This window comes from Nerophis ophidion, linkage group LG12, assembly GCF_033978795.1.
Source record: "Nerophis ophidion isolate RoL-2023_Sa linkage group LG12, RoL_Noph_v1.0, whole genome shotgun sequence".
Classification (NCBI taxonomy): domain Eukaryota; kingdom Metazoa; phylum Chordata; class Actinopteri; order Syngnathiformes; family Syngnathidae; genus Nerophis; species Nerophis ophidion.
The window spans coordinates 3,749,224-3,756,723 of NC_084622.1; the positions used below are offsets into that span (position 1 = coordinate 3,749,224).

Genomic DNA, 7,500 nt, shown 5'->3' on the forward strand with positions numbered 1-7,500 from the left:
CCTTCTTGGGTGTAATCATTTCCTAGACGTGTTTACAAACGTTTGTACTTAAAGCAACAACACTTGAAATCACTACGAGTCCACACACGTCTTAAATATACTGTTTGTTACTAAATAGAAGCAGACTCCTTATCAATGGCGGAAGAACAGTCCAGAATACAGAACAGGCCAAAAGCTTGAACACACCTTCTCATTTAATGGGTTTTCTTTATTTTCATTGTAGATTGTCACTGAAGGCATCAAAACTATGAATGATCACATGTGGGGTTCTGTACTTAACAAAAAAAGGTGAAAATACCGAAAACCGGTTTTGTACAAACCCCTTTTCCATATGGGTTGGGAAATTGTGTTAGATGTACATATAAACGGAATACAATGATTTGCAAATCCTTTTCAACCCATATTCAGTTGAATGCACTACACAATCAAGATATTTGATGTTCAAACTTTTTTTTTTTTTCAAATAATAATTAACGCCCAAAGTAGTTGGGAAAGGGCATGTTCACCACTCTGTTATATCACCTTTTCTTTTAACACCACTCGATAAACGTTTGGGAAGTAAGGAAACTAATTGTTGAAGCTTTGAAAGTGGAATTCTTTACCATTCTTGCTTTATGTAGAGCTTCAGTCCTTCAACAGTCCGGGGTCTTGTTGTCGTATTTTACGCTTCATAATGCGCCACACATTTTCGATGGGAGAAATGTATGGACCACAGGCGGGCCAGGAAAGTACCCATACTCTTTTACGACGAAGCCACGCTGATGTAACATGTGGCTTGGCACTGTTTTGCTGAAATAAGCAGGGGCGTCCATGATAATTTTGCTTGGATGACAACATATGTTGCTCCAAAACCTGTATGGACCTTTCAGCATTAATGGTGCTTTCACAGATGTGTAAGTTACCCATGCCTTGGGCACTAATACACCCCCATACCATCACAGATGCTGGCTTTTGAACTTTGCGCCTATAACAATCCTGATGGTTATTTTCCTCTTTGTTCCGGAGGACCCCACGTCCACAGTTTACAAATATAATTTGAAATGTGGACTCGTCAGACCACAGAACACCTTTCCCACTTTTCATCAGTCCATCCTAGATGAGCTCGGGCCCAGCGAAGCCAGCGGCATCCCTTTGTGTTGTTGATAAATGGCTTTCGTTTTGCATAGTAGAGTTTTAACTTGCACTTATAGATGTAGCGACCATCTGTAGTTACTGACAGTGGTTTTATAAAGTGTTCCTGAGCCCATGTGGTGATATCCTTTACACACTGATGTCGTTTTTTGGATGCAGTACCACCTGAAGGGTCAAAGGTCTGTAATATCATCGCTTACGTGCAGTGATTTCTCCAGATTCTCTGAACCTTTTGATGATTTTACGCACCGTAGATGGTAAAATACCTAAATTCCTTGCAATAGCTCGTTGAGAAATGTTGTTCTAAAACTGTTCGACAATTTGCTTATAAATTGGGGACCCTCGCCCCATCCTTGTTTGTGAATGACTTAGCATTTCATGGAAGCTGCTTTTATACCCAATCATGGCACCCACCTGTTCCCAATTAGCCTGCACACCTGTGGGAGGTTCCATATAAGTGTTTGATGAGCATTCCTCAACTTTATCAGTATTTATTGCCACCTTTCCCAACTTCTTTGTCACGTGTCGCTGGCATCAAATTCCAAAGTTAATGATTATTTGCAACAAAAAAAATGTTTATCAGTTTGAACATGAAATATGTTGTCTTTGTAGCATATTCAACAGAATATGGGTTGAAATGATTCGCAAATCATTGTATTCCGTTTATATTTACATTTAACACAATTTCCCAACTCATATGGAAACGGGGTTTGTATTCTAGTTCCTTCAAAATAGCCACCCTTTGCTCTGATTACCGTTTTGCACACACTTGGCATTCTCTTAATGAACTTCAAGAGGTAGTCACCTGAAATGGTTTTTACTTCACAGGAGTGCTTTATCGGGGTTGATTAGTGGAATTTCTTGCTTTTACCCTTGGGGTTGGGACCATCAGTTGTGTTGTGAATGAGAAAGTGTGTCCAAAAACTTTTGGACTGTACTGTATATGAAAGTCAATAAAAATAGAGACCTGTCACCTTACAACTTGATCAGTAAAATTCTGGTAGTAATTCAAAAGTTTTTAGTTTTTTTTATAAATGAACTCCTTAAATGGCATAGAGATGAAAAGTACTCAACATTCCAACAAGTCAGGATAAGGTTGAAAACTGACACATTTTTTCCAAAAGCGTTCTTTCGATTATCGCAGGGGTTACCTTAGGTCAGGGGTGCCCGTTACGTCGATCGCGAGCTACCGGTCGATGGCGGCAGGTGTGTCGGTCGATCACCAGCCTGGCGTTGAAAAAATAGACCTAAAAATTAGCGATCATCAATCCTCACAATGACGTCACTTCCGCCATTTGATTGACATTCACGGCACCCGAGGGTCTTGTGAGATGACGCTGGCTGCTGCCAGATCGTTAAGAAAAATCAACCGACAGGAAGGCGAGAAACACTTTATTTCAACAGACTGTTGCGCCGTACCTGCCGTCAAAACTCTAAAGACAGACTGCGCAGTTCCTGTCTTCACAATAAAAGCGCTGCTCCATCCTGCCTGCGCTAACAAAATACCATATTTTTCAGACTATAAGTCGACGTTTTTTTCATAGTTTGGCTGGGGGTGCGACATATTCTCCGGACCGACTGTGGGACTGTGTGAAATTATTAACACATTACCGTAAAATATAAAATAATATCATTTATCTCATTCGCGTGAGCGATGAACAAAATGTCCGCAATCGTCAAATGCACGCCAGCCAATAAGAATTCGGCGGGGGCGGGTCATGGCAGAACTGCATTGTGGGTCATGATATGCTATAGCAGGGGTCACTAACGCGGTGCCCGCGGGCACAGGTCGCCCATAAGGACAAGGTGAGTCGCCCGCTGGCCGGTTCTAAAAATAGGTCAAATAGCAGCACTTAACAGTGAGCTGCCTCAATTTTTAAAATTGTATTTATTTACATTTTTAATTCTAGGAGAGACAAAACTCAAATAGAATTTGAAAATCCAAGAAAATATTTTAAAGACTTGGTCTTAATTTGTTTAAATAAATTCATTTATTTTATTTACTTTGCTTCTTATAACTTTCAGAAAGACCATTTTAGAGAAAAAATACAACCTTAAAAATTATTTTAGGATTTTTAAACACATACACCTTTTTACCTTTTAAATTCCTTCCTCTTTTTTCCTGACAATTTAAATCAATGTTCAAGTTGTTTAGTTTTTTTATTGTAAAGAAAAATGAATAAATTTTAATTGAATTCTTCATTTTAGCTTCTGTTTTTTTGACGAAGAATATTTGTGAAATATTTCTTCAAACTTATTATGATTAAAATTCAAAAAAACTATTCTGGCAAATCTAGAAAATCTTTACAATCCAGTTTAAAACTTATTTCAGAGTCTTTTAAATTTATTTTCAATTTTTTGTTCTGGTAAATTTAGAAGAAATAATGATTTGTCTTTGTTAGAAATATAGCTCGGTCCAATCTGTTATATATTCTAACAAAGTGCAGACTGGATTTTAAACTATTTAAAACAAGTCATCAAAATTCTAAAATTAATCTTAATCAGGAAAAATTACTAATGATGTTCAATAAATTATTTTTTAAATTTTTTTAAAAAGATTCAAACTAGCTAGTTTTTCTCTTCTTTTTTATCGGTTGAATTTTGAATTTTATAGAGTCAAAATTGAAGATAAACTGTTTCAAAATTTAATTTTCATTTTTTTCCCGGCTATTATCCGCCGACTGCCGTGTTGCTGGTTCTCGCCCGGAAAAGGGTGGAGTGCCATCTCCGGGTTGGAGGAGGAGACCCTGCCCCAAGTGGAGGAGTTCAAGTACCTAGGAGTCTTGTTCACGAGTGAGGGAAGAGTGGAGGGTGAGATCGACAGGCGGATCGGTGCGGCGTCTTCAGTAATGCGGACGTTGTATCGATCCGTTGTGGTGAAGAAGGAGCTGAGCCGGAAGGCAAAGCTCTCAATTTACCGGTCGATCTACGTTCCCATCCTCACCTATGGTCATGAGCTTTGGGTCATGACCGAAAGGATAAGAACACGGGTACAAGCGGCCGAAATGAGTTTCCTCCGCCGGGTGGCGGGGCTCTCCCTTAGAGATAGGGTGAGAAGCTCTGCCATCCGGGGGGAGCTCAACGTAAAGCCGCTGCTCCTCCACATCGAGAGGAGCCAGATGAGGTGGTTCGGGCATCTGGTCAGGATGCCACCCGAACGCCTCCCTAGGGAGGTGTTTAAGGCACGTCCAGCTGGTAGGAGGCCACGGGGAAGACCCAGGACACGTTGGGAAGACTATGTCTCCCGGCTGGCCTGGGAACGCCTCGGGATCCCCCGGGAAGAGCTAGACGAAGCGGCTGGAGATAGGGAAGTCCGGGCTTCCCTGCTTAGGCTGCTGCCCCCGCGACCCGACCTCGGATAAGCGGAAGATGATGGATGGATGGATGGATGCCGTGTTGCTGTGGGGAAGAAAAGCGGGACGACACACATTGCGGAAATAACATTAATTCTCCGTGCGTCGGCTAATTACAAATATATTCCACAACCCCAAACGTGTCTTTTTCAAAGCCTGCAGTGAAGAGAAAGGATAGTGATGTGCAAAGACAATTCCAGGAAAAGTGGGAGATGCAATATTTCTTTGTTGAGCACAGGGGCTCCCCGACGTGTCTTATTTAGCACAGAGAACGTTGCGGTGCACAAGGGATACAATTTGAAACGTCATTATACAACTAGACATGCTGAGGAGTATGCAATATTTAAAAATATATATATTTTCTTGCGGCCCAGCCTCACCCAGACTCTGCATCCAGTGGCCCTCAGGTAAATTGTGTTTGAGACCCCTGAGTTAGAACCTGTGGCTCTTTTGATGACCACATCTGGCTCTTAGATAAACCTTAGCTGACATTGCTTAACACGATAAGTAATTAATAATTTCGCTGGTAATCAGTCTAAAAAATAACCTTCAAAATATAAAACATTTTCATGCATTTTAATCCATCTGCCGCACCTGTTCAAGAACTCACATTAATGGTCAAACTATTTTATTTATAATTGGTTAGTTTAAGAATAACAATGTTATTAAAAAGAACAACAGATGCAGGCATTTAGTTGTTGTAATCAGGGAAAGTCCAAATGAAAGTGCAGGTACTTTCCTGGCCCGCCTGCAGTCCAGACCTGTCTCCCATGGAAAATGTGTGGCGCAATATGAAGCGTAAAATACGACAGCGGAGACCCCGGACTGTTGAACGACTGAAGCTCTACATAAGGGGTGCCCACACTTTTTCTGCAGGCGAGCTACTTTTCAATTGACCAACTCGAGGGGATCTACCTCATTTATATATATCATTTATATTTATTTATTTATGAAAGAGACATTTTTGTAAACAAGTTAAATGTGTTTAATGATAATACAAGCATGTGTAACACATATAGATGTCTTTCTTTCACAAAGACAAGAATATAAGTTGGTGTATTACCTGATTCTGATGACTTGCATTGATTGGAATCAGACAGTAATGATGATAACGCCGGTTTTTGGCATCTAATTCATCCAGCTTCCATACACTTTACAAGAAAAACATTGGCGGCAAATTCCGTAGCTTGCTTGATTGACATTCACGGCACCCGAGGGTCTTGTGAGATGACGCTGGCGTCCCTCAGAAAGCGATCCCTCAGAAAGCTGGCGTGCACATCACTTGTGCACGCCAGCTTTCCGAGACTCTTATTTTGTTAGCGCAGGCAGCATGAAGCAGGGCTTTTATTGTGAAGATAGGAAATGTGCAGTCGGCCTTTAGAGTTTTGACGGAAGGTACGGCGCGATAGTCTGTTGAAATAAAAAGTGTTTCTCGCCTTCCTCTCGGTCATATTTTCATAATAATGATCTTGCAGCAGCCAGCGTCATCTCACAAGACCCTCCGGTACCGTGAATGTCATTTAAGTGACGTCTTGGTGAAGATTGATGATCACTAATTTTTAGGTCTATTTTTTTTAAAAGCCTGGCTGGAGATCCACTGACACACACCCCGCGGTCGACTGGTAGCTCGCGATCGACGTAATGGGCACCCCTGCTCTACATAAAACAAGAATGGGAAATAATTCCACTTTTAAAGCTTCAACAATTAGTTTTCGCAGTTCCCAAACGTTAATTGAGTGTTGTTAAAACAAAAGGTGATGTAACACAGTGGTGAACATGCCCTTTCCCAACTACTTTGGCACGTGTTGCAGCCATGAAATTGTATTATTTGCAAAAACAGGGAAATTGAGTTTGAGACCCCTGTTTTAAAGGTATTTTTGTGTTCATTGAAGTTAGCTAATTTTTCTTATTTTGGAAAGTCTTGACAAGCCAAATTTTCTTGTTCTATAGGCAGATCATTTTGCTTAGTCCAAATGTTTGTATTTTTTTTTCTTGTTTTTGAACACTGACTTTTTGCAGTGTGTGTGTGTGTGTGTGCAGGACTGGGAGTTCCCTCACTTTGTGGGTGACCTGGACTTGAATCTGCCGGGAATGTCCACCCCACATATGCAGTTGCAGCTTCCTCGTTGGACGAAAATATTTAAAGAGGAGTATCGGTTTCACATCACCGATGCGTGCATCATCTACCTCCAGTTGTTATTTTTCTTTCGTGGGCAGGGGTGCTATAAAATAGCCAAAAGACCTAACACAGCCAACTTCCTGTTTTGATTAATCACGATACGGTAAATGCTCCAAAATAAAAATGTCAATTTTTTTCCACAATTATTAATCATATTACCGTAAATATAAAATGAGGAAGAAGTCTGGCGTTCCAACGATGACACATGACTAGCACAAACACAAACACAGTCCCAGGGAAGCATCTAGCTTAGTAGTCAGGTTGTTGTTATGATAGATTGCCAAATCGTTTTGACCAGCTGACATTAAAGGCCTACTGAAATGAGATGTTCTTATTTAAACGGGGATAGCAGGTCCATTCTATGTGTCATACTTGATCATTTCGCGATATTGCCATATTTTTGCTGAAAGGATTTAGTAGAGAACATCCACGATAAAGTTGGCAACTTTTGGTCGCTAATAAAAAAGCCTTGCCTGTACCGGAAGTAGCAGACGATGTGCGCGTGACGTCACGGGTTGTGTAGCTCCTCACATCCTCACATCGTTTACAATCATGGCCACCAGCAGCGAAAGCGATTCGGGCCGAGAAAGTGACGATTTCCCCATTAATTTGAGCGAGGATGAAAGATTCGAGGATGAGGAAAGTTAGAGTGAAAGACTAGAGAAAAAAAAAAGACGGCAGTGGGAGTGATTCAGATGTTATTAGACACATTTACTAGGATAATTCTGGAAAATCCCTTATCTGCTTATTGTGTTACTAGCGTTTTAGTGAGATTATATGGTACCTGAAAGTCGGAGGAGTGTGGCCACGGGTGTGGTGACCGTCAGTGTCTCTGAG

General features: G+C 40.9%; 2 pseudogenes; both read left to right on the forward strand.

Annotated features, from left to right (window-relative positions):
• The window catches only part of LOC133563735 (transmembrane protein 117-like), a 146,439-nt pseudogene extending 146,276 nt beyond the window's left edge, over positions 1-163 (forward strand).
• A 2,622-nt stretch (positions 164-2,785) lies between these two features.
• LOC133563737 (transmembrane protein 117-like) overlaps positions 2,786-7,500 on the forward strand; it is a 10,743-nt pseudogene continuing 6,028 nt past the window's right edge.